The 24,733-nt window shown below is 39.5% G+C and overlaps 1 protein-coding gene across 4 annotated transcripts in view; it reads left to right on the forward strand.

The window, feature by feature from the left end:
- Positions 1-24,733, forward strand: part of LOC120537396 (glutamate receptor 3) — a 389,304-nt gene that overhangs the window by 35,328 nt on the left and 329,243 nt on the right. The window lies entirely within an intron of this gene.

The raw sequence follows: 24,733 nt of genomic DNA on the forward strand, positions 1-24,733 counted from the left end.
CTGTCTGTCTGCCCTCTTAAAACACCTGGGTTCCTGGCTATTAAGACTTTCATGGAAACACATACTCCTCAAGTAAAACTGTCAGGACAGCTCAATTTTCATTTAGGAAGCTTGAGTAGAGTATGTCACGCACATCTTTGAAATTTCAAAATCTTCCGTTGAGAAGCATTGGCGAATTTGTAAACTCGTCCGTCTTAAAACATTCTGTGTGACTTCAATTACAGTTGCTTCAGTTTGTATATATTATTATTTTTTGTTTTTTTAGTTTGTATATATTATTGCATAGTTTACCATCAAATAGTGCAAAGAGTACGCAACACGTGCTTTGCCCTCATTTGGGCTCATCAGGCGTACACACTCTACTGCTCCCCTCTCAGGTTCAGAGTAATTACATTCATTGCATTCGTAGTCTGAGTTCCGACCTGAATTGTGTGGATGGTTACCTACCAGGTAACGCTTGTGGTTGGTCTGCCATTCGGCAAACATTCGCCACGGTACCCTCTTCAGTTGCGAGAAGCCGAATGTAATTACTCAGGACCTACAGGCTGTCAAATAAACGAACCACACGCCATGGCGCAGCGTAAAGGGGCTTTGTCTCTGACGCTGACGTCCGAGGTTCGATCTCCGAGAGGGGAGCAGTAGAGGGTGTACGCCTGATTAGCCCAAATGAGGGCGAAACACGTGTCGCGTACGCTTTGCATTATTTGACAGTAAACTATGCAACATTCCATGATCTGTTTCTCGCAACTGAAGAGGGCACCGTGGAAGATGTTTGCCGAATGGCAAACCAACCACAAGTGTTACCTGGTAGGTAACCACCCACACAATTCAGGTCGGCACTCAGACAACGAATGCAATGAATATATATATATATATATATATATATATATATATATATATATATATATATATATATATATATATATATATATATATATATATTTTTTTTTTCACTTGTTTAACAGCCACTCCTAAAACAATGAAACACTTGTACATGTTGGAATGGGGTAGAGTCAAATATGGGGCTGGATCAGAAGTAGGTGGAGTTAGATGGTAGAGTGTTAAGAATGGAACAACATTAAATGTATGTTATTGAATTCAATTCACCAATAATGGTGTAGCCGCCGAAGTGTAAGGCGAAGTCAAGCACGGGTAAAACGCATGTCGAAAGAAATCTCTCAGTCCAAAAGTTTGTTTTAAAAATATTTAGTGAAAGTTAAAAACAAATAATCCACACAAGAATAAAAGAAAAAATTGCTACACATGTGGAATAAAAGGCAAAAAAAAGGGAAAAAATGTTTCTTCTATAAACCTAGCTTTTCTTGAGAAACTTTAGTTATTTCTGTATTTAAAAGTTCTTTACTTCTTTCTATACTTAAAGGTTCTTCATTTCTTCTTCTGTACACCTTAAGCGTATGGTACAGTACTTAAATAAGCACTGTTTTCTTAGAGTTGTTTCACACTCAAAGATCTCATAGGCGCGGGCACGAGCACGTGCCCAGACATGGTTTAAAACCATATGCCTTCCACACCTTACAATGGCAAGGTTGGTCACTAGCTGAAGAATAATGTTTACTCAAAGCTGTTAGAAATGGCAAGAATATACCAATACAATTCTACTGTACTTATGGGGGAGTTATAGGAACCTCCAATAGATTATGCATTGTCATCTAGCAAAATAATCATGAATCTTACAGAACTAGGAAAATGGCTCTTACAAATGGCATTGTTTAATTTTTTAATACTGTAATAATAATACTGGTTACTTATTCATCACCATTCAAGGTACCATCCCTTACTTTACTAGAATGCAGGGTATGTCTCGCTATATGGTAACAGTCTGGCTTCTGCCTGTGCTCATCTCACAGCAGCTCACTTCTCCTGCTCCTTAACATGCAAGTGTATAACAATGTGATGTTCATATCTGTAAAGTAAAAATTAATGCACCATAACTTGTGTGGAAATGTATGAAACGTCTACTCTGTACTTCCGTTATACTAAAAACAACCTCATGACTGCATTATCTAAAGATGACAATGATTCAATATTTTTCTGACAGTGTAATTTATTGGCAAAGCGTCGCATTGATCCTCTGTTTGTCACGTTCGGATGCAGCCAGCAGTTTTAGCTTGAGAATTCAGCACAGATCTCCATCAGGTACATCTCTGAAAAACTGCATGTTAAAAAAATGTGAACTACAATTTGCCACAGATCGTCCATATCAAACAACTAACAATAACACTTGAATCTTTTCATCATTTGCGTTGCTGTTTATAAAAGTAATATCACCCACATGATATTGTGAAATGGTATTAAAACATATTTTATGTATACCACTAGTACATGTAGTTACATTATATTACCACTCTTATTTTTGAATATGACTCACTGTTGCAGAAATATCCAATAAATAAAATTGTGATATCAAAGTCTTTGATGAAGTGAAACTTTAAAATTTAAAAATGACAAAAAAGTATCTGAACACACCTGAATGTTACACCAGTCATATATTTTATTCTTGTACTTGTTTTTAAGAAGTTGGAGTAACATTATGGTGGCATACTGATGACTACTGCTGAATAAGAGTCCCTGGGTTTAGAGACCACCTTGGTCACTTGGTCAGCAGCTTGGTCACTTGGTTCAAACTCTCCATGAGTCTAAACTAGCCGTGTGTGTGTGTGAGTCCTGCGGCAGACTCTACTGGGATAGGCTGTGCCCCTCACATCCCCAAACTGGATTAATGGGTTCAGAGATGGATAGAATAATATTATCGATGGGATAATGTTTTGTGAGGAGACATTTGACTTACTGGAGCTTAAGAGACAGAAGAGGCCAATTCAAAAGTGCTGAGAATGAAAAGTGTCATTCTTGTGGGAAGCCATTTTGAGTTTTAGAAGTAAGCCCAAAATGGGGCTTATGCCAGTCCAGAAGCCTTCAGACATTCTTTGGATGAATTATTGTTTTCTTTTGTAACATTTAATTTCTTGTTATGCTGTGATTCTAAATAAAAATGCAGATTACAATAATGTGTACAGGCAGTATTATTAAGAAAATAACTGTTTGGAATAAGTCTTTAATGAGGGGAAAAAAGACAGCTTAAAGAATTAAAAAGTATATTTCTTTTTAAGAAGTGCAGTTTTTGATATTATTCTTCAGCATAAATGGTGACTTTTTTAAAATGCCGATTGTTCCCTAAAGCGTGATGCACTGCAGGAACTCATTAAATGGAGATTTGTGAATACTTGCTTGCAGATGTTTAGTAATCATGGCTTATTTTATGGAACTACTTAAAGTATGCAGCAGCCGTAAAGATCCACACCCCAGTTATGTGAGCCTTTCTTCTACATGTCTGTCCTCCCATCCCACTGACATTCAATTCATCCCGTAAGACTAAAGACAAACTGAAGTGCAGACACCTGTCCTCCCTTCCATTTGTTCCCACTTAAGAACTAATTGCATTGGTGTCTAACAGTGAGGGGACAGCTGGGAGTGTTACAGATCGACACCATTTCATGGCTGATAAGAGACTTGCCTCAATCTCATCAAATGGCAGGACACTGAGTTCTTACTTCTTACTATCTTTCATCACATTCATTAATAAACCTTTAAAATTTATGAATAAAGGGTATATACCAAGGAAATCTGTGATTTCTAAAAGTGTGAAGTTTCTTAATAACTTATTAATAAAGTTAATTATAAAGAGTTACCAATATATGAATGATAATTTAATGACCTTTATACTGTAACTATTTGAATGTCCATGAACTTATAATCTGTTAAGAAGTACAGTATACAGTGATCCCTCACTATATTGTGCTCGATTTTCGCGGCTTCACTCCATCGCAGATTTTAAATGTAAGCACATCTAAATATATATCACGGATTTTTTGCTGGTTCGCGTATTTCTGTGGACAATGGGTCTTTTAATTTATGGTACATGCTTCCTCAGTTTGTTTGCCCAGTTGATTTCATACAAGGAACACTATTGGCGGATGGCTGAGAAGCTACCCAATCAGAGCACGTGTTACTTATTAAATAAAAATCCTTCAATGATATACGATATGCTTCCCGTGCGGTGCTTCACACACTTAAAAGCTCTAGCAGCACATATTGATTTTTGATTGTTTGCTTTTCTCTGTCTCTCTCACTCTCTCTGACATTCTCTGCTGCTGACAGAGGGGGTGTGAGCAGAGGGTCTGTTTGCACAGAGGCTGTTTGCTTAGAAGATACGAACGCTCCTCTCAAAAATGCTGAAAAACTACCTTCATATTGCTCCCTTTTTCTTGCAGCCACTTTATCACGGTACTTCGCATACTTAAAAGCCCAACAGCTTGTATTGATTTTTGATTGTTTGCTTTTCTCTCTCTCTGTCTGTCTCTCTCTCTCTCTGACATTCTCTGCTCCTGACTCCCTTGAAGATGAAGATATGTCTGCATTCTTTTAATTGTGAGAAAGAACTGCCATCTCTGTCTTGTCATGGAACACAGTTTAAACTTTTGACTAAAGGGTGTTATTTCATGTCTAGAGGGCTCTAATAATGTTAAAAAACGTATTTAGAAGGTTGCAAACAGGTTTTCAATGCTCTAACTGCGAAAATATTATATTTATAAATAAAGAATTCTACTTCGTGGAAATTCATTTATCGCGGTAGAGTCTGGAACGGATTAACCACGATAAACGAGGGTTTACTGTATAACTGTGCAGATAATACAGTATTTATAAACAATGTGGGAAAGTTTATAAGTGTTTAAAATATATACAAATAACCATACAAACATATGGTTTCTACTGCGCGATTGAGGAGGGATTACTGTATAGTGTTTGGTAATGACTTTTTTAAGTGTTACTGTCTTTTATGTGTCCAGGGTGTTGGACACAGGAGATCAGCAGAGTTGCATTTCAGACCAACTTTTCTTCTATGTTGCAGTCACAGTCAGACAGAGTCACCATCCTTCAGAACACAAGACTATATACATTTATGGCTGTCTGAGGCATGATAGAAATGTTGCAAGTTGCTCGATTGTCTTTAAAGATCTGCTTTGTTATTTAAAATGTATTAGTTGCCTCCCTCGGGATCTGTGCTGGCAATCGCAGGGTTACCGGTTCGAATCCCATAAATGCCACAAGCGACTCTACTCCGTTGGGCCCCTGAGCAAGGCCCTTATCCTGCAATTGCCTGTTCTTGGCTATGATGTTAATCTGTCCAGCCCTGCAAGCAGGTCCTCCTACTCACAAGGAAAACTAACTCCTGTTAGTGGCAGGATTGGCACTCCATCAACTTTAAAACCTCACATTGTTCCAGTGTGGCACTGAGGTGACACCCGCTGCACTCATGTCCCAACCAGGTGGTTCGTCATGTGGTGGGTATCAGCGTATGCTCCCAACGTCCTCTCGTTGCCTTACACCTGGGCTCAATTTTCTGCTATGCTACTCTCCATGTGGAATCTGCATATTTTTCCCATGACTGAATCCGTTCTCTTTGGGTGTTCTGGTTTAGAAGTGAAGATGTGCACTTGTGTGCCCTTCCCTTTAATTTCCCTTTCGTACAGATGACACAATCTTAAATTCACTTAATCAAATTCAGGGTGATGGGAGGCTGAAACTGACCTCAACAGTATTGGACGCAAGGCAGAAAACAACCCTGGGTGAAAAAACAGTCTATTGCCTAGTGGGGGCAGGTGGTCTCATGACCTTGGAACCCCTGCAGATTTTGTTTTTTTTTTTTCTTCATCCCTTTGGAGTTTTTTTTTTGTTTGTTTTTATGTCCTCTCTGGCAATGGGACCTTACTTTATTCTTAGTTAATTCGTAATGCCTAATTTTTATATCTTTGTTTTCTTTTTTCTTTCTTCATCTTGTAAAGCACTTTGAGCTACATCATTTGTATAAAAACGTGCTATATAAATAAATGTTGTTGTTGTATCACAGGGAGCACTCATGCACTGCTTGTCAATGCCTCAAGTACAAATTGACAATTAACCTGACATGGAAACCTACCAGGGTTCCAGTGAAAAATATCCACATTGACACAGGAAGGAAGTGTAGACTCCCCACAGACATTCGCTGAGTTCATCATTTCAGACCGAAGACGTTCTAATCCAGGGGCACACACTTGTTTGCTTCTTTCTGCACATCTCCCAGTGCTGCTGTTTCTTTTTTGAACTGTTATAACCAGAACTGCATTCACAACTCCAAATGGGGTTTCAGCATAACATCCCTCATGAATCATTTTTATGTTATGCCATTACATTGTATTTGTCTTTTTCCACCAACATGCCAAAGATGAGCATATTTGGTTTAGTGGACTCTTAATTGACCTTCTAAGAGTGAATATACAGTAGGTATATGTGAGTATTGCACCGGCTCAAATCTTAGTATAATGACTTGATGTACTAATAATTCCAAATTTATTTTGTGATTAAATTTCATTTAGTGATCTGTAATAGGTCTGAGGCACACCCACAGCCTTCTCAGCCATGCTTCCCAGCAAGCTCTGACCACTGGGATGGAATGTCAATCTGTGATAAACTGGTGCACACGTTCTCTGTGACAACGCAAGTAGATCAAACCCATGTGCCCTTGAGATGGGGCAGATCTGGTCAGTGGTTGGGTAGATGAATGGATAGTATTGAGTGGAGAGCTCTCGGACTGGAAATAAGAAAGTTGAATCGACCCATTTAATCTCTTAACGCACATACTGTATACATATAAATGGAGGACACGTTCTGGACAGTGATCCACACATCCTCACAAGTGTCATGACCTCTTGATTATGGCTGCACCTGATCCCTGTTTATAATGTTTGATATTTTTCGTCTCCCCAACTCCTTACCTTTGTCTTGTTTACATTTTATTCTGTGTTTTTCTTTTTGTATGGTCCTTCATCCATTGTTATGTTCTGTGTTTGGAATGGTGGCACCTCATTAAGAATCTTAGTGTACTGACTGTAAAAATGTCAATCAGTCCAAATAATTCAAGAGTAAAGATCAGGAGAAAGAATAGAATCAAAGGACAAAGCAAGGGTCAAACTGAAAGAAAGAAATGTTAAAGCCAAATCGGAAACCAGACATCGAAGTCAAAAGGTAGAGCTTTGTAGAGCTTTGTTTTAAAACATCAGTAATCAAAGTTTAAAGTAAGTAGTACAATACGTTTGGTCAATCTTAGATACTCGTGAATATTTTAGGGTGATCTTTACGCTGGCGTTTAAATGATGTCACAACTGGCGTAGCCCCAGTGCTTCATGGGAAATCCCCATGAAAAATGATGACTCAAAATTCACAAAATAGCAGCACCATCCCCAAAACAAAATGGCGTAGAGAAAGATGATAAAAATATTAAACTTCAGAATTCAAATTCTGATTAAAGGTTAAACCCCCAAAACAACACGAATGTAATATTCTAGTTCTAGGGCAGTGGCATAGCAGGGGGTAAAGGGGGAACATCTGTCCCCTGATGCAGCATCCAGGGTGCGCCAAATTGATGTTACGAAATTTTAGAATGAAATGTTTTCCATTCTTAAATGCACTAAAAAGTAAATAAAAAACATTTGCATACTCAGTCCATCACTACATCAGTAAGAGGATATCTTTTTCCTCTGTTTTTTGTCTCTTTCTGATTTCGAAACATGTATTAGTTCTATATACCCGACAGACAATAATTTATCCCATCCACTACTCTAACATGCTTGACTCCCACCCAGAAACATATTTGACGTTATTAAACAGGTCACGTGACTGACATGAGGCATTAGTGTATCATTGTGTAAGTTGTTACAAACGCCATTTCTGTGTGCCAAGTGATTTGTGTTTGATAGAAAATTGATTGGGCTGTGGTGAAGTGTTCTAGTAGATGGCTGCAAAGGTCTAGACTTTCCCCATCATATTTTCGTATGAATAAATTGTAAGTAATGCAGTTTTTATAAATATATAATTATTTTGCTTTATAATTTGCTATATACTTTCTTTAAAATCATTTTTAAATGCGGAAAAACAATTTTTTTTTTACATAAACTAATGACGGATTTAGATTTTCAAGAACACGAGGTGGCGTTATCATTTTCAGAGACTTATATGAAATTTTTTTCTTAAAATACTATTATTTTAAATACTTTATTAAAAATTTTCTTTCCCTTATCCATTGCATTTTGGAAAACAGGAGGGGGCACGAAGGCGCTGAAAATCCTAGCTACGCCTCTGCTCTAGGGAAACCCATGAAATTTAAAATCTCAAATCATAACATTTGGTGAAAATGTTATTAGGGCCGCAGTTACCTGAGTGGACTATTTAAGTGTTCTATGTGCCCCAAAACACTGTTGTGGCGTTAAATTGCCCACTCGCTTCTGCACATACAGCTCCCTGCTCTTGAATAGGGCCATGAAAATATTGCGAGTTTGCTTTACTTTGCTTTTTGGATTTTGGACTATTTGACAAATATGTAGTCTAAGTGATTGTTTGGATTTACTGTTTCTTGAGTTATAAATTATTTAATTTTTTTTATTGTACTAAAGATTTTTGTAATTTGCCTTTTATTTGGCTTGTTCAGCTACATGATTGGAATTTGTTTTAAATGTGTTCATTTCTAATTCTTTCTTGATTAAATTTTTTTCAACCTAACTCTTAGTTCTCTTGGTTTATTAACTCAAATAATGTTATTTGATTTAGTACATTCTTTGCTTTAATAAATTTGATAAGCAGTAAGCGTCTTTTTTTTTTTAGTTTGGCAGAGTTTGACTCTTCCCGTTTTGGAACTAATGACAGAATTATTTTGTAAATATTAATGTTTTGTAATTTTGTTTTCATATTTAACATCTTAAACAATTTATTTATTTCTTACTGTTGTTCTTGAATGTCGGGGACAACATCAAGGATTACCATTTTAGAATGTGTGGCTATCAATGCAATTGTCACTATAGTGTGGCAGCCAAAATGGTGGGCTGCTTGCTCTGGAAAGATCTGTATTTAACTTAAGTAAAGTCCCATTTATAACATAACTCTACCCTTTTCTTTTTTTTTTTGCTTTTTGGTTTTGAGTCTTGTTTACTCCATAACTCAAAGCCCAGGTTGTTATTATGAAGCTCTATGAATCCAAGCCTTTCGTAATTAAACCTGCGTTGTCCTTACTGCTCTTTCTTTTTTCTGCCTCTGTCCTTCAAAAGTAATCTCAGCCATATTCAAAAAATGGGAAATTAGCAATCCCTGTTTAAACATTTAATCTCATTTGTTGGACTCCCACCTATCTTGTGGTTTGGGGGACTATGGCTCCCATAGTAATTACTGCTAAGGCACCCATTTTCCCTAAATTACACAGCACTGAGTGAAATGCACAAACCCAAGACTGTACATACAGTAAATATACATTTAGTCAAGTGCTTTTATATTATATATTCCCTCTCATCTGATGTCCCCCCAAGGCTTGACTGCCCCCCTGAATGGGCTCCAGCCTTTGCCGCCTGAGCAGGATTAGGTGAGATAGAACATCAATAGACAGATGGCTAGAACTCTTCATGTATTTTCTGGACACGGTGCTTTTGTGTTCACCCCAGGCCTTAAGTATACTTTGATTTAATGCAAAACAAAAGTGGTTCTTCTCAAGTGGCACATTCTTTTTCCTTGATGTTGGCAATGTTGTCGTTCTCCTGATAGACTTTCAAGTGCCACCCCACTTGCTGTCAGTAGTTCAAGGCTGTTGGGTATTTCTCATGTTTTTAGCCCTTAGAGGTTACTTAAAGAGCATGCAATGATCACAAGCAAGCCCAACAGCACTTTCTAGGCCTGCCAGAGACTTGAACTGTTTTCTAGGGAGGCAGAATTAGATTTAAAATAGTAATGTCTCAATACAAATCCCAAGATGCAAATGTGTAAGACTTTAGGCATCCTTTTGAATGCAGGACCGCTGTGTGCTTAAATATGTAATCGAAACAGTAAGGGTGGAGAATGGGGTCCAACACCCTACTACATAGAATTCAGTTTGACTGGTGGGACAGTGGCTAGTGCTGCTGCTTTACCACAGAAAACTGCATTCAAATCCAAAGCCCGATCAGTGCCAATGCACGCACTCCCCATGTCAGTGTGGTGTTTTCTCTGGCTGTTTTGCTTCTCCCCTTACATCCTAAATATATTTGAGGTGAATTGGTGACTCTAAACTGACCCCGCGATTGTGTGCATGAGTGGGCTCGCACTCTGTCAGTTGCATCTGGACGGGCTGTTGTCCCCAATGGGTCAGTTAATGTAGGGACAGATGACTTTTGGATAGGTGAACCATAACACTAATTTCAAACAAGTGCTTTTATTAAGCACACTTCTACTTTATGTTCTAGCATACTGTTTGAGTAAGAAAATACATCCATCCATAGATTGTTAAATTCAAAGATGAATTTCTAGAGCTGTGAGATAGCAGGAATAAGCAAAGTATAGACAAAAACATGACACCCAACCAAAAAACACAAGGGGGAAACTGCTGAATGGAAAACTCCAGTCTATATGTACCACAAATACAGTGTAGCGTCCGTGAATTCTTCAGTACTTCACTCTGACATATTTGAAGTATGTTGGCTTGTCAATTTTCCTGTTAATAAAGACTATTTATTACATATTTGATGTATCTCCTTTTTTATAGTTTCGTCTCCTATCTAATTGTTCTAATTTAACAGCTAAACATGAACCCTTTGTAGTGATAGCTTCTTACATTGTATGTGGAGGGACTCAAACATTCTTTAATTCTTAAAAAAAATACTTTATTATCCAGTTTGCAGCAATTCCATTTTAACCACAGTCAAAATATTCAAAGTCTTATCCCAGCACTTCTTCCATTCCTAACATTTCCTGTACTCATCTTTTGTCAAGTGCCTCCGGCAATTTTTTCCTGGATTTCTTCCATGGCAGCAAATTGTCTTCCCTTCAATCTGAAATTTAACAAAAAAGAGATCTGGCAAATTTGGGAGTTGCGAAGCATCAACCACATTGTTTTTGGTCAAAAATCTCTTTGACTGACAATGTGGTGAATGCTGATGCATTTTCATGGTGCAAAATGTGCTACTGCTCTAGACGTTTTCTTTCCTAATGTTTTCCCCTAGCAGTTGAGTGTAACGTTGCTGATGAACAGTCTGTTATTAAAAAGTCAATGTCAAAAAATGTGATCATCATTATCTTGTCTTCCTTTGCAAAAAATATAAGATCTGCAAACGACTGTAGAATAAACACCAAAAGTATGCACTCGATCAACACATAATGATGACACTTGGTGGATTCTTCAGTCAGGCTGTAGAAATGCAATTCCGAAAGGCATATTCAATAACTAAACCCTACTGCCATGCTATTGACTCATCCCTGAAATTTTTGGGTACCCCTCCTGTATATATTGTATTGAATGTATATTCCTTTTGTAGGCCATCTTGAATAAAAGCTTATTCCAAAGAATAAGTAATAATAGTGACTTGCATATCTGTAGATTTTGGCTCAATTCTGGTGGCATTAACTTGAATCCTGTTTCTGGTCGCTCTCTATGTGGAGTTTGCACAAATTCCCTGTTTATTTGAGGGGTTTTCTGAGGGAGCTACGATTTACCCCCACGTCCCAAAGACATGTGGGTTAGTTTGACTGCCAACTCTGAACTAGCCTAGCATGTGTGTGTGTCTGATTAAAACAGCAGCCATATCAAATGCTATTGCAGAACCCCAATATAAGAAAAAGAATGGGAAGCTGTAATAACAGTCAGTGAAAAGGATTACTGCAGTTAGAAATATGAGCTCTGATAAGTGTGCACACTGCTAAAATAATGAAAATGCAGCCCTAACTCAAACTGACAGGATGCTTTCTGATACTGGCAGGCAGAACAGAGTTTGGACGCCATAGAGTTAAAAGGCCCCATATAAGTAGAGCTACACAGTCGAAACTGCACAGTGCATACCCTCCTTTCTTATATAATCTTCTGTGCGCCATTCATACTCAGCAAATATTCAGAGACACCAGAGAGTACAAAGGGAGTACAAAAGGACAAAGTGTTTATTTGCCTGGAAATGACAGTGTATCTCACACCTGACAGTCCAGGCAAGGGAATTTGAGGATCATTACGCAACACTTAGTCACCTTGAGACGTCTCTCCATGTTACGTTTCTCCCTGCTGAGGCGTCCTAACTCAAACTCACAGTCTGACTCGACACATTCCAGCCACCTTTCCTTGAATTATATGAATGCGTTCAAATTTTTCACAAAAAGACAAAGGCCAACTTTCTGCCAGCTTGAAGCCCCAGGATGCTTTGCAACTCAGGCAGATTAGATTTCACAGCCAATCGAGTTCTTTTGTTTGTTAATTTTTTTCATGTGGCTTTATATGTTATGTCCTGCACCAAGATTACTGAAAAATTATGATGTTGTGGCAAACATTGTTCTTGATATGTCACTAAAGCTTCTTTTGTCTTTAAAAGTAGATCTAGAACATGTGTAAGACTGTAGGTAATTTTTATTTTTGGAAAAATAAACCATAACTTTGATATTTCTTTCGCTTGGTTTTTGGAAAGCAAAGTCCTTTCTTGTTTATGCGTTTGTGTCATATTATGGGAGTTTCCTTAATAGTAAAACAAGGTGAAACCTCTAAAACAAGCTAGGGTGCAGGCCGAAAGTGCCTAGTCTGCCCAACAGTGGCATACCTTGACTTTGATGGAGGAATGCCTGGCAGCCTCACATCAGCCAAGCCCATAGGGCTACTTGCTGGCTTCGGATGTAGTAGGCTCAAATAAATGTAGGGGGCTAGTAAAAATAACTATAGTAGTCCCAAAATAAAGAAAAGGCCACACAAAAGGAAGGATAACTGTAAACTCTTGGCATTTATAAAGAGGGAATATAAAGAGTTTTTATAAATAAATGACCAAAAAAAAGATAGAAAATGAAACACAAAGCTCAACACAGCCTACAAAGCATAGCAGGGAGTTGCCTAAAGGCAAACAAAATCCAAAACACAGTCCAGCAATCAGAATCCATGAAATGAACCAAAAAACAATCTACTGTACTTGCCAAAAAAATCCAACCACAAAACACAGCAATAGTTACAAAATCTCCCACAACTGCAAATGACTTCCATCTTGTAGGTCTTCTTGGCTCATTTTTACTGTCAGAAAGAGGACCCAAGAGTGATGACATCGACTCTGTTTAAGTGCACAGCCTCCGGATGAGATCGCCACGTGCGCTTAAGCAGAGCGCGCGCTTAATAGGAGTGCAACTTGTTAATCCTGAAAGTTGACAATTCAGTTACCCCACCTACTAGCCTAGTCAAACACAATAAAACATTCATTTAAATAGGCTACGGTGAAGAATATAGTGGAAACAATACATATATACACATTAACTGTTCAGATATATATGTGCTGTACCTGTACTGTACTGTACTGGCAATTCCTAATATATGTAGTTGCACATGTCCAAGTGTCAATCAGTCAGGCCTACATTTTATTAAAATAATCATTCTTTTCTGCCCGCTGTTCTCACACTGTTCGCATGATTCAGGCTGTGTATCTGATTACTGAGGCTGTAAAACTGTCCATAGTCCTGACAGCCATTTACCTCGAGATAACAATATAGAGTGCATAGGGACTTCAGCCTGTCCGTGAAGGAAACGGTCTCTGCAGGTGGCTCATTAATCATGCTGGCAGCAGCAGTAGTATCCTCATCTCTGTCAGAGTCTTGGTTGTCGGCAGTGTGCTTAATGACGGTACAGTACTCAGAATCAGTGCTGTCGGCTGAACGATCCACCTTCAGCTGGTCACAATACCTGGGCTACTTACATTGCTGCATGCTGATTACGTCATTTGAGCGTGTCAGTCAATATTGTTGTTTCACTAGTGGATGTGAAGAGACCGTGTAGTTAACCGGAGTGAATTTGGCTGGAGAGAATATCAATGGGATCAATAATGTACATGCGCTTATGCGGATTGTGCGTTTATCACTAGTGCGCTTATCCGAAGTTATTGCCCATTTATTTGACTTTATACAAATAGGGAGTCACGTGCAGCTAAGCAGAGCATGCACTTAACCGACGTGCACTTAAGTGGAGTCAACTGTATACCACATCATTACTTAAAAACAGCAAGAGCAAAAATGAAACCTATAAAAACATGGAATACAATAACGTTTTGCACATTGTGTTTTGGGCTTGGCTGATATTTTTTTGTCTCTGCTCCATAGTATTGGAGCTCCATAGTTCTCTTTAGAAAATAGTAATCTTAGGCAGGCACTCTCACTGAACACATAAAGTCTAATGAGCAAAGGCTTTCAGAGGTAGTTTTTCTTGAAGACTAGCTTCAGGGCCAGCTTAAGGATTTTTAATACCATGTGCTGCCATTTTATTCAGTCCCCTTCCTTTTGACCTGTGTACCATGTCAGCAGCAACACCGTTAAAGATCATCCAACTTAATACTACAGGTACTACACCAATGTCACTAATCTAAAAGTACAGTCAGCAAGTTAGCATTACCCTGGGAAGCATATTTGTGCTTCTTTGTGTTGTGAAAGGCAAGTAAGAGAATCTGCTCATCCATGCTGGGATATAAAGCCCCCAGATAGACCAGTCTTATCAGTTCATTTCTATGTAGCAGCTTCTCTCTGCTGCTCTTATTAACCTGAGCATTTGTTTCCTGTTACCTTTTCTTGAAGCCCAAAATGAATTTGTTCTGTAAATGTAATGAAGAGGAAGTGTATTTCTAGACAGTTGCTAATAACAGTTTATTTTTGTATGACACTCTTCACTGAGCACAGGCACAGAGTGCTGTGACAAGGTTGCAAGTAGATACAAATACAAACTTTACAAGTCGTTAATTACGTAATGAATATACATAAAGACACAGATTTGTATTAACAGGAAAAAAGGTGGTTCCAAACTGATTAACATAAATGGAAACCAGCAATATCTATCCATTAATTAACTGTAGTGTCCATAGCAGTGATCGCTGTCTTTTGCTTGGTTTGGACATGATATGGAAAAGACACAACCCTCTGTGAGACAGAAGCAGTTAGAGTGGTCTGCTTTATTTCTGTTTTGGCATATATGCTGCACTGTACCGACACACACTGAAGCTTTAAATAATAAGTGCTGAATAAGAATAAGCATTTCAAACTGAAAAAAGCCAAGGTGTACAGATTTATCTTTTTTTTATTATAGTAGGGGAACAAGTTTCCCATGAGCCAGTAAACCAAAAGAATGAATGAAAGCCTGTCTCTTGCCTTTCATGTGCACACTTTCACTTTCTCCCTACACGAGTTTTGCTGTGGAAGCACATTTCCTTGACAGTCAGAAATTCTGTTGCAGCACTCTTGTTATACATCAGCTCTCCTGATGTCATCCTTTTGTACAGATATTGAAATGCTCCAGGTCCACCGACTTGGCAGAAAGGATCCAGTTTTGAAAACAGCAAAGTAATTGTAGCATTAGAGATTCACAGCAGAATAACCTAGACGTCAAACAAGCGGCAGTCAGAAGGCGCTGTCTTCTTCTTAAGCCTAATGTTGCTGCTTCCGTTGGGTAAGCAAAACAGTTTTGTGAAAAATGAATTATGACACAATGGAAAAAAATATATTAAATAAGCAGAATTAAGGTTATAGTGTAATTGTCATGAAGTGAATGCATCAAGTAACTGTCTTAATGTCTACCTATAAACCTAGCTGGGTTATGATAGATAGATAGATAGATAGATAGATAGATAGATAGATAGATAGATAGATAGATAGATAGATAGATAGATAGATAGATAGATAGATAGATAGACAGACAGACAGACAGACAGACAGATAGATAGATAGATAGATAGATAGATAGATAGATAGATAGATAGATAGATAGATAGATAGATAGATAGATAGATACATTATTAATCCCAAGGGGAAATTCAAAAATTCATGTGTGCCCTTTGTATGGAATAGGTGACCCAAGAGAACAATACATAAAAACTCCTGCACAAAGATGAGAAGAAGATGGCCGTGATAAATGCAGTCAAAGTCTTCCTTCGGCCCTGGGAGTTTGGTTGGGAAGGCGTCAGCTATTAAATATTTTACTGTTTAGTGGAGGCCACTGACCCTTACATACAAAGAAGTGCATCCTCTTAAAAGAGAGCTTCAGAGCCATCAACACCTTCCCCTCCAGAAGGCTCTTAGACCTAGAAGAGGATGGTTAGGACTGTGTTGTGTGGAAGAAACCCCCAAGGAAGACAGGAATATTTCAATCAGTCTTTATTCAGTCACAGGCGAGTACATGGATTCATATGTTGCAAGGCAGAAGTGCGCAAATTCCCCTTTTTGATCGGCTTTATATTTTTTCCTCCCTCCCCCTTCCTCTTACTTATCAATAAGTATAATATTGTTTATCTAAGCATTTAATCTTATATAGCGCAAATCGGGTAACCGTTTCTGTTTTGTGTTCGTGTCAGATGGAGCCGTAAAAAAGGAAAGGTTATCTATCCTGTGTCTAACAGACGTGTTCCTAAAGAGGAAGTTGTCCTAGGTCAGCTTACTGCACCCTGTCTTATAACAGACGTCTGTATGAATAACCTGCCGTTATAGCAAAACAGCTTTGTCAGCTTTTAACCCTTAATAACTTGCAAACAGTTAATTTTTCTTTCACAGTTGCTCTTCTCTATTTGCTGCTACCATGCAGACATGCCTGTCTCTAGTGACTAACTGACGGCTTTGAGGTTCAGGGACACCAGAGACCATTGTAGGGAGCTCTAGGCCCGTTTGTCTGTTGCAAAAGCTTAGACCAGTTTTTTCACAACCATTGTAGTGTCATGACCCAGTTTTATCTGTGATTTTAGCACAATCGTTTAGAGGCAGGGGTGTCCCCTCGATCACCAGATCAATCAAGTGTAATCGTCAATGCTTTTCCTCCTTGGTGATTTGAGTACGATTCTCAAAGAGTTGGTTGGAGAAATCTTCCAGGATCAGCCGCGATCCATCTGAGATCAAGCACAGCCATCACAGCTGTGAAGGGAGGAAGGGTTTCATCTGTGGTTGGCCATGGCCCATTGATTGGGAAATGCTGGCCATGATTAAGACTAAGGTGCAAATGGGAATGAAACACACTTCTTCCTGACCTTGGAAGTAATTTTAGGGGTTTCCTGAAGGTGCCCCTGTGCTGGGCTTTAAAACCTTCTCACAGTCAGAGGCCGACTGAATTTAGAAGTAAGAGAAGGATTATGGCAGACACCCGGCCTGTGGGAGGAATAGAAGTCAGGTTTAGGTAAGAGAGAGAGAGATATATAGATGAGAGGTAGAAGAGAGTCATCGAGTGGCCACTTTGGGGATGGTAAATGACCCAGTTACCTCACTGGTCAGACAGGGACTTGAACCCATGGAGGCAGGCCCAGATTGGCTGTTTTGTGAACTTTAATTGCCTTCCCCTCCTGTGTTTATTTACTTGAAAATGTTCTGCTTTGGAATACTGAACTGTCTTGGCATCTCCTCAAAAGCACATCCTTAAAGTCATCAAGAGTATTTATTTTTTGTTTGCATATTTTATACATATTTCATGTATAATGCATAACTTTTATATATTTTATAATTTATGAGCAGGAAGTTTGTTTCAGTGGCTAAAACAATGGACTTTGAACCAGCACGTTGCCTGCATCTATCGATTCTCTGTGCTATCCTGAGCAAGTCACTTGACCTGCCTTGTGCTCCCTCTGTATGAAACTCCTGTAAATCAGCTTGGATAAAGGCAGTAGCCAAATATACAATCATTTATTAAGCGGCCATAATTTTTTTTAGTCTGGGTAATTCACAGATTTTATTTGCCATTTTGTTCCTACATTATATTTGCTCTATCCATTTTCTAAGAACTGGTGACAGACTAGGGAAACGGTCCCTCTTGTGTGTCATAAAAGGTGACTAAAGGAGGTGTCCATCAGGAAGGACACTTTGACCTAATAATTGTGAGGGGGCAAATGGGCAACCCGATGGAACCTGAAAAATGGCTGTTAAACTGGCAAAGAGTGAGAGTAAAAGAAGAAAGGGTGGTGTCAAATTAGAGAGCATAAGAGAGGGGATAAGAGAGAAGGATGGAGGATGAGTAAGAAACACAGTGACAGGAAGAAAAAAGAAATAAAGAGACAGCAAGCTGCTACTTCCTTTACAGGGAATCAGAGACGGTCCTGTCAGGAATGAGCCTACAGCTGAATCCAACCCTGAAGTAGAAGCAAGTCCATTACGGGAAACATGCACTGCCCCCAGACTCCTTCCTATTCCATGAATTAAAAGTTGCCAACTTGCACTCCCTTGGCATGAGGGAGGATATGATGTATCCAGAAAAAACCCAAGGAGAATACAGGGAGAACATGCCGAGATCCCACAGGCCGGCAGAGAAATACGGCCCGGCCCATTTATTTGTTTGCCGTGTATATTTGTGCTCCTTTTATCCTCCTTTGCAATTATAAAACTGTTCAGGACCATTCATGATGACAAGAATTAGAATGTAGCTCCCAAACATTCCAGTGTCCTTTATCTGCAACTGTCAGTAGACAATGTCTAAGTTACGCTCAAGACAGAGGTGATGGCTACCCAGTGGCACAAGTCCTTAGACTGGCGAGTACATTAGCTGATGCTGCTTGTTATTATTTATACTCTAAACTGACTTCTGAATTGCGTGCCCTCCTCTACATCCGCAGCCTAAAGCTCTGCTGGCGGCAGGGGGTCCGTGAGTTAAAGAAGTGCTTTGGCTTTCACAAAGACTAAAGACCTGAGGATAGCCACTAATTGAATCAGCTGCCGCTTTTATAAAATGGAGTACTGCATGATAATTCCTTGAGGCAGACACTGCAGATTCCTCCATTTCTCTAAGGGATACAAGGTCACGTCCCTTTCAAGAAACCATTAGTAGAACGGAGCTTAAATGTGCTCTGCCAGGGCGAGAGATTAAAAAATAAATAAAATATAAAAGAAGCCTTGTGGTTCATCAAGTAGGGCTCTTCTCTTTGGGGAATCCTTTGTGCTCGTTGGATTCCCTGCGGAGAGGCTTTTAATGGTTTGTTTAAGGCTACGGAGGGCTGACAGGTCAAAATGCTCTATGGTTACGGATGGCATAATCGTCTGAGCCGTAGTTACATGGGGTGGGCACGTGGACTTCTACATGGGCTACAAATGTGACTTTTGATTGTTCTTCCATGTATTGGCTGGCATCTGTGAATACAGTTTTATGCTTAATTCTCCCTGATTTGTGTTAAAGAATACTGCAGTTGCCTTTCTAATCTTTGTCTTTGCTGTCCCTACAAAGTTTCTCATTTTTCATTCTGTCACTTAGCTAATGGAGTGTAACCCCTCTTCCCGAGTTTGCTTTTGATTGGATCTTTCAGTTTCTTATGTACGTGCGCAGCAGATGGTTGTTTGGCTCGTCTTCCTTTCGTCTGCTGTTGGTTGTGGAAATTTGAAGAGAACGAGAAGGATTCTCGAGTCAGAAAATGAAACAGAAGAGAAAAGTGTATACTAATGTGCGGACTCCTCGGGAATGAAGAGGCAGTCACTCCCCATTTATTACACGGGGAAGGCTGTCAGACGGTAAAGGAAAATAAAATTGGTTACAAAATAGTTATTAAAGGAAAGGAAAATGGACCAATCTAAGAATAATAAATCTCTGTCGAAACTTCATCCTTTCAGGATCCTCATTGTAGCACACGGTGGAGGTGAGCCAGGGTTGAAGTTAGCAGCCTGAGACACAAGGTGGGATTGGGCAGTGAGGGGCTCAGCCCACAGCATACTAACTAACTGAAACCAAAGCAGCTGATTAGTTAATTAAAACATCAGATGAGTCATTAAGTAAGCAATCAGTTCATTCATTTATAGTGATGCTTTTATTAATCCCACAAAATCCAGTTGAAGGACATGGCGTTTGGAGTCAATCCCAGAAGGCAGGAGTCAGTCCTGGAAAGGATGCCAGTCACACACACACACACACACTCAAATCAGCCATCAAAACTCTCAAAGAGATTCATTGGAGGTTGACTCGAACATTACAAATGCAAGAAATGTCTGCTGTTGCACTAGGCGTGCTGGCAGCATGAATTGTTTTTATCTTTTTTGGGTAAAAATTCTAGCCATTGTAATCCAGCATTTCATCAGCAAAAGGACGTATCAGTTTGAAAATCTGAAATTAAGGATTTGGTCAATTTTATATTAAATCAATGAAGAATCTTGTCATTTTGGAATTTCTTCCTCAATTGACTGTGCTGTAGATTGAGTTCAAGAAGTCTGTAATGAGAAGAAATGGAGCCAGACATTCATGTTGCACTTATAGCAACCAACTGGAAAAATATCTCATTGATCAAGACAAGGAAAAAGATAAGATTTCTCCAGATAGATAGATAGATAGATAGATAGATAGATAGATAGATAGATAGATAGATAGATAGATAGATAGACTGTGGTGGGTTGGCACCCTGCCCAGGATTGGTACCTGCCTTGTGCCCTGTGTTGGCTGGGATTGGCTCCAGCAGACCCCCGTGACCCTGTAGTTAGGATATAGCGGGTTTGAAAATGGATGGAAGGATAGATAGATAGATAGATAGATAGATAGATAGACAGATAGATAGATAGATAGATAGATAGATAGATAGATAGATAGATAGATAGATAGATAGATAGATAGATAGATAGATAGATAGATAGATAGATAGTGAAATGCACTATAAAATGACAGACTTTTACAGACGCTTAAGAAATATTACAGTAACACAAACAACAACAACACCTATCAAATACACACAAGAGTGACAAAAAAGAAAGAAATCTTTTGACTTGACATTCATAGTCTCAGTAAGGCATTTTGCAGGTTTGTTGCCGTTGGCATGAAGGAGCCCCAGTCAGGACCGTCTTAATATCATCGTAGCTCCCTGACAATTTAGTGTGCTGGGGCCCCTGTTTTGATAGCAAAATGGAAACATACATAGAAAGCAGAAACAACATGGGCCTCTTTGCTCCTGCAGCACCTGGGCCATTCCCTATTGAGCCCATTGTGCCCAATGGCCACAGAAGCTTTTCTTGACACTCTTCTACTCAATAACTGAAAGGCTGGAAGTTCTCAAGGCTAGTAGTGTGTGAGAGAGAGGATGTGTAGCACTATCCATACTGGCACTCGGTTTTGTTTTAATTGTTTCCTTTACTACTATCTCCAGCAGGCCGAAAGTGCATCCCATAGCTGAGCCTGCCCTTTTAATTAGCTTGTTGATTCTGTGTGCCCCTCTTGAAGTGATGTCACCAGCTCAGCACACCACAGCATAGAAAATCCCACTGGCCATCTCAGAGTTAAAAAAGATGTGAAGGATGTCACTTACCATATTAACGAATCACAGTCTGTTAAGAAAGAAGAGCCTGCTCTGCCATTTCTTATAAAGTTCCTCTGTGTTCTGTGACCAATCCAATCCTGACATTAATATGGACCCCCAAGTACTTGTAGGAGTGAACCACTTCTGTACCCACTCCCTGATCAGTGACCAGACACAGAGGATGGTTGGTGTGATGAAAGTCAACAACCAGTTCCTTGCTTTTGCTGATGTTAAGATGAAGACAAACTTCTCCACCTGACTGCTCTCCTCTCTCTGTCTCATCCCTTTTATCAGTAAACCCTGTAAGTTAAGAATCATTTGCCCAGCGTAAGTGATGTCGGTGTGTGTATGAGGGTGCCTATCAGTGGAATGGTGCCCCACTCAGAGATGGTCCAAGCCTTGTATACAGGTCTGCCAGGATATTTACCAGCTTCTAAATTAAATACGCAATTTCAGGAAATGGCCGAATGAACAGATAAATAAAAAAGGAGCTGTACTACACACATTAAAAATCTATTTCACTGACCTCATCTAAAATTTCTCAGGGTCAGCCGTGAAATATTAAAGAAAAGTGAAAGAGAAGAAAAATCCAAATGACTGGAGTGCATATGTGCTGTCTCACGTGGGCCTCCTTGGGTCTGGGGATGGAGATTCTCTCACTTTTGCTCCCAGTAGGCTGTGCTTTAACAATCAATGTAGATACCTTTTAGCAATGGTTAATGAAATGAGCAGCCGATCAATAGCGGGAGAGCTGTCAGGGCATGCAGGATTTGCTGAATCCTGAAATTTCAGGCTCATCCTTCACACAAACATCAATTGTGTTTAAGAGAAAAAAAAATCATATTAAATAAGTTGTATCGTCTTTATATGGGGTAATTAAGGACCGACACAACCCCACAAATATTATATATAAGTGTCTTCTGCATAGTGTTTTTATTCTTTGTTTGTTTGCTTTTTGGCCTTTTTAGTTATGTGAATGAGCTTGTTTTAAGATTCCTGGTCTCTGTTTGTTTCTAAGGGGGGGGGTTCACTTGTCATGAAAGCACACCAGCATGTCCCCAATTTGAACACAGTAAGGCTTCGGTGTTGCTTAGCATGCTGGTCGTCCTCTCCCGCTTCTCCTAAGGGCCCTGCATTCAAATCGAGGCTTTAATTAGTGGGTAAAATCAGCACCACAGGCAGCTAAGAATCAGGCTCTTTGCTGCAGATAAAGATGCCGTGCGCACTGAGAAATTGAGATATCGAGTCTGCCGGGAAACGTTCTCTATTCCTCGTTCCAAAAACTTGCACAAAGGCTTCAGAGATTTACTTATTTTTGGACTCTGGCATTGAAAAACACGAAATCCTTCTTAGAGTAATATATTAAAGCCTATAGTCACAATTATGTCTGCTCTTTGTCTGTTTTCTGGCACCAATATTTGGTTTGTGTCTAAGTAACATAAGAGACCTGGCAAATGGCAGTATTTCAGTATTAACAATGAGCAGATCGTTTAATGCCATCTCCATTTCTTTATTCATAAGCAGACAAATAAAAGCAAGAGAAGGTCCCATAAACCATCGATTGAGCTTCATCCATGTACTGTGTGTCCAGACCTGATGATTAAAGTACATGAAAATGAACTGGTGCTATGAGTGGACTGAACCGAAGGTGTCTACATGACAGGCTACATCATCATAACAATAAATTGAAGTTGGGGACTCCACTTTAGAATGACAATACAGGATCAAGCATGTGCATGGTCTGCATTTATTTATTATATTCACAAGATGACTTACAAAATCAGAATACAATAAACCTGTTTATAGATTTCTTTTTTTATATTTGGAGCAGGAGCTGTTCAAATGAATTGCTCAGGGTTACACAGTGAGTCTCAGGACCAGGTTTGGGGTTTGAAATCTATTGTCCCAGCCACTAAGTGAAACGATTTTGATGGGGTCCAGATTTTGACTTTGAGTTTTCAGTGGATTTGTACAGTTCAGGTATCCCTGAACTTCAGTTGACCAAAGTTTGACTGTTTGAATCCATGGATGCAAGAACTGAAAGACATATTATTCAATCAGAATGAAACTTGACAGAGAGATTAAAATTAGAGCATGCTAGAAGTCTGTTGATGTACATATATATTTGAGTGTCCTTGACCTTGTCATAGGTTCAACGGTTGTCCTTTCTTGGACCACTTTTGGACCACATACCACAGAACCTACTGTTTTGGAGATGCTCTGACCCACTCATCTATCCAGCCATCCATTTTCTAACCCGCTGAATCCGAATACAGGGTCACGGGGGTCTGCTGGAGCCAATCCCAGCCAACACAGGGCACAAGGCAGGAACCAATCCTGGGCAGGGTGCCAACCCACCGCAGGACACACACAAACACACCCACACATCAAGCACACACTAGGGCCAATTTAGAATTGCCAATCCACCTAACCTGCATGTCTTTGGATTGTGGGAGGAAACCGGAGCGCCCGGAGGAAACCCACGCAGACACGGGAGAACATGCAAACTCCACGCAGGGAGGACCCGGAAGCGAACCCGGGTCTCCTAACTGCGAGGCAGCAGCGCTACCACTGCGCCACCGTGCCGCCCGCCCGCCCTCATCTAGCCATCACAATTTAGCCCTTGTAAAAGCCGTTTATAAATCCCCTTCAAGAATATAATGTTTGCTTGCAACCTAATATTCTCCAACCCTTGACAAGTGCCAGTGTAACGAGATAATTGTTATTCATGTCACCTGTCAGTGGTTTTAACATTGTGGCCAATTGGTGAATATCAAGTATATATATATAGTGACAAATAAAAAATATATATATATACTATATATATATATGTATATAGTGGTGGGCGGCCAGAACTCGAAACCCAGAGTGTGGACTGACCAGGGGAGAGAGTATTTTTAGGACAGTTTCTCCAGTGCCTTATTTGACCACACTTCCACTACACCTGGAAAAGAAGCTCATTAGGCACCTGGAGTCCTTCCAAGTGACCTATAAAAAGGGGTCAGCCCCACCATTCAGGGGCCAGAGTCGAGAGGAAGAGGACAATGTCTAAGGAGGAGTGGAGGAAGAAGGACTGGCAGGAAGAAGAGACTATCGTGTTGATGATCTGTGCACAGTGTGTTTTATTGTAAATAAACCAGATGTTGTGTTGAACCTGTGTCCTGCCTGTGAGTGTCAGGGGTAAGGCGGCTGTATGCGTCCTGGTGGCTCACTATATTGTATAAATGTATATATATATATATATATACATGGAATTGAAGGTCAGTGATACAGTTTGCATATTTGTAGCTGATAGTCAATATTATGTTTATGTGGGACAAGCATCTAAAAGACTCTCAACGCGTATGAACATCGCAATGCTGTTAGAAAGAAAAAGTTCCACCGGATACACATTTAACTGGGACACTGTAAAAATAAAATTCAGGGTCCAATACTAAGAGTGCCAG

This window comes from Polypterus senegalus, chromosome 10 (genome assembly GCF_016835505.1).
Source record: "Polypterus senegalus isolate Bchr_013 chromosome 10, ASM1683550v1, whole genome shotgun sequence".
In the NCBI taxonomy this organism is placed as follows: domain Eukaryota; kingdom Metazoa; phylum Chordata; class Cladistia; order Polypteriformes; family Polypteridae; genus Polypterus; species Polypterus senegalus.